Source organism: Balaenoptera borealis (genome assembly GCF_965194805.1).
Source record: "Balaenoptera borealis genome assembly, chromosome: 5".
NCBI classification, from domain to species: Eukaryota; Metazoa; Chordata; class Mammalia; order Artiodactyla; family Balaenopteridae; genus Balaenoptera; species Balaenoptera borealis.
The window spans coordinates 99,558,189-99,568,240 of record NC_138862.1 but is presented as its reverse complement, the minus strand read 5'-3'; the positions used below and the strand labels follow the sequence as shown (position 1 = coordinate 99,568,240).

The following is a 10,052-nucleotide window of genomic DNA, read 5'->3' as shown; positions in this document are numbered from 1 at the left end:
TTTTCATTAAAATGAGAGAATACTCAATATATTTTAATTACCTAAAATTAATAAATCTTTGCAAAGTATCAGATGTGACAAAATATGAGCTGCATGATCCTTCTAAATAAAATATATATGATATGCCCTTCTCAATAAAAAAAAATAGTACTTAAATTTTTTTTGGTTTGAATACCTTTTTTTCATGTTTCCTTCTAAGGAGAAAAGTTGCTTCTACACAACTTTCAGGGAGAGGGATGGACAAATTCTTCATTTGCCATAACTTTTCAAGTACAAATCGTCACAGGGGATAAGATGAAAGATGTAGCTTTGCTCAACACCCACAGCGAGTGGGCCAACAGAGGAAAAGAGAACTTTCAAAAGCCATTGCTAGCTGAAAGTCTCCAGTGGGTTGTCTCCTGGGAAATTCATTGCTTCAGGGTAGAAGAAAGAATAAGAAACCTGTCCATTTGATAGCTTTTCTTTCTACTGGGAGCAGGAAGCTGTTTAAACCTAAATAAAAACCACAGATGAAGAGGTATGTAATTTATGTGAGACTAAAATTGTCATTAGCTATAGGAACTTTGTGTACTTTTTGAATGGCTCTGTATTATATTGCCATCCTTCTCCAAAAAAAAGGTCATAGAAATTATGGCATGTAATTGAAGAATGTTATTTGGACAGAACAAATGGAATTCTTAATAGCTGGATACAGTCCTGAAAGGCTGATGTCTTATTTCATAAATTTAAACTGAGCAAGGAAGAATTCCTACTGGTGAGATTGATTTAACAAGCATGAAAACATCCTGTGGTGAAAGATAGGTGCATGTAACACAAAATGTAAAACTAGTGATACAGGAAAGAATGTTTTAATGAAGACTGACAACTGTGAACACATATTCAAAATACAAAAGGATCTGGTAGGATTTGATACATGGAGTTGAACTATAGGTCCAAATATCACAGATTAATAGTTAAGAGCATTGCTTTAGAATGTGGATTCTCTGCTAACACTTTACACACTTGTTAACAAAAGTTCAATTCTTGCATTCGCTTCTGAAATCATTCCAAACTGAAATGACTTATTAATTATTTAAAGGTATTTTTAGCAAAATTAAATAATTTTCATATATTTTATTTTTAATATTTTATGGTGTAGTTATCAATGTTATATCTGTGTCTCTCACAAAAATATGTTCCATGGAACATATTTGAAAGAATAAAAATTAATCATATTTTCTCTTTCTAATTAGTTCATAGTTTTGCACATACACATGTGCATTTGTGTGTCTCTGTGTATGTGCACACAAAATACAAATGATGTACACATTCTACTTTTGTGGGGTTTATTCTACTTCTAAGATGACCAAAGGTGCAATGCAATGTGATATTTGGATTATGGCAACTGTTAGTAGTCTGAATAGTTTCACTTAAACTGCATTGGAACTAACTGTGATATTCCATCATAAAATATTTCCGACTAAATTCCATTGCAATGTGAACCCAGGGATTGTCAGGGATATTTCTACTTTCATACTGGAGTGATTCTTCTCCCTCTCCTTCTCCTTCTTATTCTTATTGAAAAATATTCTTGAGGTATGAGAAAGATGATTTAAAATTAATCTTACCAGGTTAAGGGGTATATAAATATGATCGATGATGTAATCTAAAAGTGGAATTTTGCAAGCAATACTTTGGTTAGTGTCATCTTTCCACGAATCCATTTGGATTGCAAAAACTGGTAAATGCATGGAGTGCTAGTTTTGGAATCAAATTGCCTAGGTTACATTTTAGCACCTCCAATACTTTTGTATACCCTTAGCAAGACACAATCTTTCTTAGCCTCTTTTCTTCATCTGTGAATAGGAAATAATAGCCACATTTACTAACGTTAGTATATAAGTTAATCATTATGTGATTACTTTGAATAATATAGGAGATTCCCTTAGTGTACTGACTGTCATATGTTTGATAAATGGCATCATATATAAGAAATAAAAAAGTATAGCAATATAAGAACAAATGGTATTAAGATTAACATGCATATAATCTATAGGCTGTCAGAGAAGAACAAACTGAGTTATCCACAGTACAAATGTATGATTGGTTAAGCTATACTTTATTCATTTAACAAATATATCAAATGCTTATTTTATAATGGTATTATGCCAAAACTAGCTCTCTAAGGAACTTCCATCTCTTAGGAAAACAGATGTTAAGCAAACCCCCAAAATAAATACATACTTATGAGAGGAAAAAAACTAAAACTAAATCAATGTATAAAAAGAATCACTTTGTGAATGGATATCTCAAGATTCTTGGATGGAGCTTATATAGCCATAAGACTAGTAACTGCATTTATCATCTGTAGTTTTCTTATTTGTTTTCATGGCCAATAATTGTTCTTATAAGTTCCTTGTAAATGGGACTTTCAATAGTTACATAACAATGGATTTTGAAGGGTAAGTAGTTACAAACGTGAAGGGAATTACGATTAAAGATGTAAGAAATTTCTCATACCATTCACTAGCTTACAAAGTATGCTAAAGTGGAAGTTATTCATCGATACTGTAAGATTAATGTAAATAAAATAAAAATATAAAATGAGATCACAAACAAATTCTCTCTCTCAGAGGAGGATAAAGAAAAGAACAGGAGGAAGTAAATCAATTTTAAAAAGAACTACTGAAATTCAAACATAAAAACATTAGACACTAAGCAACAACTTTGGTTCCATGTGTAAAAAGTAAAAGTTATTAGAGTAGTATATAAAACTTTGTAGGAAACATCTTTCCCTAGTTATTCTTAGTAATACTTTGTACAAATTAATGCAGATCTCTTCCCATATTATTGAAAATTTGAACTAGTGTCTGTCCAAGATGAATAAATGGTGTTTTTCAGAGTACCTTTGCTTCAAATCTATCTAACAGAGAACATTTGAGTCTAAATATTGGGCAGATATATTCTGAAACTAATCACTGGACTTTCATTTCAAGAGTCATAATAAATGACTGCTGGACTGCTTCTCTAAACTATGTTTCTCTTAACACTTTAGCAGGTAGTAATGGAAACATTGGGAAGACCTGTGCCTGGCAGACCACTGTATGTTGCCATAGGGTATCCAAAGTTGGTAGTGGCATTTGACTATACGCCATGTAACTTTCTAAGTATGCAAAATGGAAAATATATTCCTAGAGACTGTTAACAGCCTAGGTCTAGGACTGCTAAACTCCTCTTAGATTCCTTCACCTTAAAGGGAGATTATTGGAACTCCAGAGTTCCCACAGTTCCTATATTTTGATTTGTCAAGTATTTTTCTTATATATTCCTTTATTGGTGAATGAGTCATCCCAGTAACATCTATAGCAGGCTGAGCTAGCAAATGGATTAAGCATTTTACTACTTCTGTGTGATTGAAAAGTTTATTATTCAGAAACAGCAAGCACACAGATATCTTTTTTTTTCAAAGCACTTTCATTTATTCTATAAACATATACATATATCCTCTGGATGGATGTTTAATTCTGTTGACAAATTCCATTTTTCAAGACATCTTTTCTATTTCATTATACTCTAACCATCTAAATAAGTGACTTTCAAATAAGGGAGATTTTGCCTCTCAGAGGACACTTGGTCCTCTGGAGATATTTTTGCTTTCTCAAATGAGTAAGGGGAGAACGCTACTAGCATCTAGTGGGTAGAGGTCAGGAATGCTGCTAAACATCCTACAATGACCAGAACAACCACAACAAAGAACTATCTGGTCCTAAATGTCAACAGTGCCAAGGTTGAGCAACTGATCTAGAACACAGGAGACATGGCAATAAGAGTAGAAGCTGAAGTTGGAAAAAATGGAATAAGTAAAGCTTGTGAAATGTTTTGTGTGACAGGGTCTGTTTGCCTAATGAATAGTCATTCTCATTTCTTTGCTAACTGAACCCAATGTTCAGGAGCTAGCAAGTTGCCTAGCCCAGGGAATGAATTATAATCAGTCTAAACTAAATATGGTAGCCCCTTCCTCTTTGCTAGTTATTGGCCTAAAAGAGGAGGTGAAACTTTTCTGACCAAGTATGTCTACTGTAGACTTCTCAGAATGCTGAAATCTTCACTCTATTAAAGGAAAGAAATCTACAAAGTGAAAATCCTTTTTTGTTCTCTTTTCTTCCATTCTGGCCTCGGGTTCTCTTATGAGAGGCCATGACATCTAAAGCTATATTAGCTATCTTATAACCACGAGGGGGCACCCTATGATTCAAACCTAACACTCAGAAGACTTCAAGATCCAATATCCTTAACGTTCCACCTGTGGAACAATACCGGGGACCACTTATTTACAGAATATGACTAAGTAAAAACATGTAAGATGGTCATATTCAGTGATAGCTGGATGGTTGATATCAAATAACACGTCTGCTGATAATAAAAATGATATATGTAAAAAATACAGAAACAGCTCTTTGAATGTATCAGAGGAAAAACAAGGCAGCCGAGATTTGAGAATCCAAGCTCTCAGACAGAAAGTAAGTCCAGTGATGTGGACCTTCTCTTCACTGCTGCTTTTCCTCTACAAAACATTTACTGATAAACACATACAGGACTACAAAATATTTTGAGTCAGAGTTTTACAGAAAATGAAATTTCAGAGAAAGGAATAAAATATTCTGCACATGATTCTACCTCAAGGCATTTAGGAATTTCTAATCTCCATGTGGACCATGATAAGAGGCTGAAAAACTGAACAGAAAATAGGTATTAAGGGGTTACAAAGCAAAGTTGAGATTTTTTTTTGCCATTTCTCATTTCTGAGAACTCAACAACTGGAGCTAAGGGTCTGCCAAGAAAAAGCAAACCAGTTAAAAACGCCTGGCTTTCAGTTGAGAACTCAAAAAGCCTAAGTCCCAGGAGTAAGGGCAAAGTGGAGATGTACCAGCCATCAAAAGAAAAAAAAAATCCAGAAATGCAGCCTGAAAGTATTTCAGTTTCTCACTGGATCAATCTCATCTATCCATATTCCCTGCCTGCAAGAAGAAAAATAATCCTGTCTGAAAGAATATAATATCACCTAGAGACTCTATTTTCAATCATAATATCTCACACTTGTTATATTGATATATCAGATATCTCATATTTGATATATTATATATATAATAAAATTACCAGATACATCACAACAAAAAATCCAAGAGAAAAAAACAAGAGACAGTAAATAAATCCATAATTATTACATATAACTGTATATATTTTTATATATTATAAAAGCATAAATAACTCCAGTATTAGCACTAGTAAAAGTGGGCTTTAGTATAACTAAGACTAATGTGTATATAAAAGTAGAGGAAAGGATAAAGCAATTTACTAGAGAACTGTAATGTTTAAGAAATACATCAAAAGAAAATACTAGAACTGAAAAATACAGTAACTGAAAGAATTTAATAGATACATTAAAGGCAATTCAGTTGGACACAGCAGAAAAGGGAATTCATATTTCTAAAAGATAAGTCAGTGTAAAATAATCCAAATTGAACTGCATACAAGAAAAGATAGTGAATACAGGAGAAAACATAAAATACAATATGGATCATAGTAAAAGTAAAAATATACATCTAATTTGAATATCAGTATCAAAGTTAAGGGGAATGAGGCAGAAGTATATTTGAATAGATATTGCCTAAGAATTTCCCCAAGCTTCATATGATAACAAGCCACAAAGTCAAGAGTTGCTATAAACACCAAAGAAGATAATATCTATATATTAAAAATCCCTAGGAATATTATGGTCAAGCTGCTATTGAATATTAAAGGAAGGAGGCTTCTGAAGTGTGGGTAATATTTTATATTTTGATGTGGCTAGCGCTTATACAGATATATTCATTTTGTAAAAGTGTAACAAGCAGCAGACCCAAGATTTGTGTATATTATTTATATACACGTTAGTTTTCAATTCAGTCAATAAAGGCCCTTATATTTTCTTTAATTTATAGTCAAAACTTTTCAGCTTACAGATATTGAATAACATTTTAGTAGCACTGCCACCATGTGCAGATGAAATCTTAAAAATTAAATTGGCATGGAAGTAACATGCTATGTCTTTATTTTAGAAAAGTAATTAAATCCTTGGTATGTAGAATGGATTACATGGTGCAGTTCTGTTGGCAGAAAGATTGGTTTGAAACTGACCTCATTATTTGCTCAATGGTATACTTGTGAAATAGGCGATGCATTCCTCTGAGTTGGTATAATGCTGTGATTTATTCTGATAATGCCCTTCAACTAATGGCTACCAGCAACTCCTGCAGTTGAACACATTGGGTTTAGTACTGATAGCAGCAAGGGAGAGCATACACCATGGGGAACTACTGGGCATCTCAGAAAGAGGGTCATATCAAGACCTGTTCTAGGGTTTGTGACTTGGTTGGGTAGTTTTGGGGAGAGTCTATGTATGTGAGGGATTGCTCTGGGTTGGATGGTATCAGAAAGTGAGGCCAATTTTATGATTAGGTATCTCAATAAATCTTACCTATAGGGAGAGAATACTAGAGTAAGGATGAAGCCTTGATTGCTGAAGAAGTAGCAGTCACTCATTAGTAAGAGGAAGGGATGTTTGGCATTTTATGGGTTTCATAAAAGTGATCCCATTTTTGTCTCAATTTATCATGGTCTCAGAGTGCTCTCATTTGATACAGGTGTTCTGTGATATTCTTTATGTCCAACAGGAGAACTATATGATTTAGCTGTAGACCTCATATCAATTGGAATAACACTGAGGCCTAGATATGAGGTCAGATCAGTTCCCTGACATCAGGGACTGTTTTGTTCTTTTTCAGCATCAAGGAGATACCATATAGGTTCTTGATCTTCCCAGAGTCACAGTAACTGATTCATTAGAGGCTAACAATAAGCTCATAGGACTAACAATACAAGGAATAGAGGAAGGGATTCAGGAAGAGGTCAGTTATGAAAGAAATAAATATATCAATGTATAAAGTTATAAAAACTGACAGATTATATTATATATATATATATGTATATATATATATATAAATATATTTTTTAAATGCTGTCTGTATCCTCCATCTTCCATTCAAAGAAAATGACCAGTTTGGTTTCTCAAGAACAACTGAAAGAAAATATACTGATATACTGTATCCTTCCACAGAAAGCCAGAATAGAAAGACATGGTTGGAGAGGTGGGCACAGAAGCAATAGAGCAGGGAAAGGGAAGATATTCTCAAGATAGATTTGCTCATCTAGGGATACTCATTTGGGGAATCAGAGCTACCAACCTTATTCCAGTTTAGCAAACAACCCATAACCAATCAAATTTATAAGATCACATGGATTTGGACAAACTGATCCAAGAATAGCCTATGTGGATTAAAGAGCAGAAGGACCTTCCTTAAGTGTTTAAACCTTTTAAATCCGAGATCTTTACAAGAAGCAATAGAAGGCACAATGATAGCAGATTAAGATTTCCACCATGATAGCAGTGGTGGTCTAAAGTTACATTAAATATGATTTAGAAAAGTAAGGTTGTGTATATTTCAAAAAACAAATTATTATTTCTTTTACTTTAATGTGACAACAAAGTAAAATCTATAACCTATATAGTCTTCTTATTTCTTAGCACAGAAATACCAAAAAGTGTGCAAAAATTAAATGTTCTGTCCCTAAGGTATTCACGGGAAGCACTCTTAAGTATGATGCCACTGTTTTTTAGGATTGGTATGGCACTAATATTCAGCTATTTCTATATCATGATTTGTCCCCTTATAGCCTTTGAATTTTACTTATGGAAAATGATTATTGACAAAACTTACAAAGTAGGTATTAAAATACTAGATCATCAGGCATCTTAACTAAGGGTGGGGAGTAAAACTGATTTTAAACCCAGGTCACTAATTGTGGCCTTGGTGACAAAGTGAGTGAAGCAGGTGTAGAAAATGCCAATACCAGATTGAGAAAAGATTGATGTATTCAAAGTCCTCGTTTTTCGAGCTGCTAACTCGAAGGATCCTGCTGTTCACACGGAAAGGCTTTTAGCACTATTGTCACAGGGATGGGACCTGTTAGGAAAAGCTCGTGAATAAGAACAGTTGTACAGATTACAGACATTTGATGCTCTATATCTTTGTAAAATATATGCAAACTGGAAACAGAGTCAATGGAAACATTGAATATATTATTGATACTTTCAATATGTTTTACCTTAGGTTAATAAGGTTTAATCATAATGAAGAAGCATTGATTCTGAAAGAGAACAACATAGAAGACTGATATAACAAGATGTACTAGGTTGAATAGTGTCCCTTAAAAAGATAAGTCCATCTGGAACCTCAGAGTATTACTTTATTTGGAATGAGGTCTTTGCTGATGTTATTAGGTAAGAATCTCAAAATGAGATGGTACTGGATTAGGGTAGATCCTAAATCCAATAACGTGTTCTTATAAGAGACACAAATGAAGAGACACAGAGGAGAAAGCCACGTGAAGACAGGTAGGGATTATAGTTATGCTACAACAAGCCAAGAAATGCCACAACCCCCAGAACTAGTAGAGGCACAGGAGTCCTCCCAGAGCCTCCAGAGGGAATGCAAACCTGCTGACAACTTGATATCAGAATTCCAGCCTCCAGAATTTATTAGAGAATAAATTTCTGGTGTTTAAGCCACAAGGTCTGTGGTAATATGTTGCAGCAGCACTAGGAAACTAAAACACAATATAAAAGTATCAAATATTCCATAGTGTTACAGTTAATAAGCAGTGGTAAATAAATTATATCACATGCCTTTAATCCCAGAATATAGCGTACTCAAAAGAAGAGAATAGAAATTACTGAAACTTGAAAGTGCATAGTTTAAAAAAATGTTTTAGAATATTTTGTGTTGGTTCTATTCAGAGTGGCCTCTAATGGCTTTATTGTAAATAGAAATGTATTATTTATTCCATGCCCTAGGTAAGAGTCTCTTCTAAGGAATGACAGGGCTTTCCTTTTGTTTTTGTTTGTTTGCTATCTTGTTCTTTCTTTTTTTATTTTTTTAATATCTGGCACTCATCAAAGCATTCAGATGAAAACTGTGTATTTTATATCGGGCTATCCATATACCAATGCGATCCTTCATCAATCTCTCTCTCTTTCTCTAAAGCAATGACTTCCTTTTCTTTTCATGAAACAACCACCTCTTAGGCTCCTTTCTAGACCATATCAATATAAACATTTCTGTTGTGGATGATCTAGCCCTGTGGTACCTTTCTCCCCATAATACCTACTATATTCTCCCTTGCTCATTCTCTCCCAGGCACAATTGGTGCCCTTGCTGTTCCTGGAGCAGACAAGACATACTGCCTCTTCTGTGCCTCCTTTCTTCTTGGAAGGCTCTCCAGGCAGTCTCCTTGCCCTTCACTCCATCTCGTTTGGACTTCTGATTAAATATTGCCTATTTTAAATTCCCAACCCCTCCTCCTCTGCACCTCCCTTTTTGTGCTTTATCTCCATATTACTTATTGTTTTTTGATAACATTACACATAATTCACTTATATGGTGATTGCTGTATGCATCTTCTCCCAGTGAAGTGTAAACTGCATGAGCATTGGAAATTTGTTTTGTTAAATACTGTATTTACACTACTTAGAGCAATACTCAGCTCATAGTAGGCCATCTAAAATATTAACTGAAAGAATGAATAAAATTGTGCTCTAAAGTCAACTTCTGAACACTGTTTCATGTGTCATGCATATATGTTGAATGTATCCTATTGACCTTCATACCCTATTTTTCCCCAGTGCAGTTTCTCTCTTGCTATCTTCTGAGCAGACTCTTGATTATTTTTCATTAATAGGAGGCCCTCATGTAATATTTGGAAGGCTGGAGAGGATGACAAACTATTATTCTTCAGTAGCATTTACAGACAGGTACAGGGAGGATATGCAGTTTCCATTCACTTCTGAGTATCATTTTGTGAACTATCTGTTTGAGTAGATAGCTGACATTATTTGTGGTTTTCTGTAATTTTCCTATTTTGTGAGTTCTTAAATTCTAAGTATGGATTTCTCACTTACCCTCTCTCAAACACTC

General features: G+C 34.1%; 1 protein-coding gene across 1 annotated transcript in view; it reads left to right on the top strand.

Moving 5' to 3' along the window:
* The window catches only part of LOC309629745 (uncharacterized protein), a 162,404-nt gene that overhangs the window by 19,756 nt on the left and 132,596 nt on the right, over positions 1-10,052 (top strand). The window lies entirely within an intron of this gene.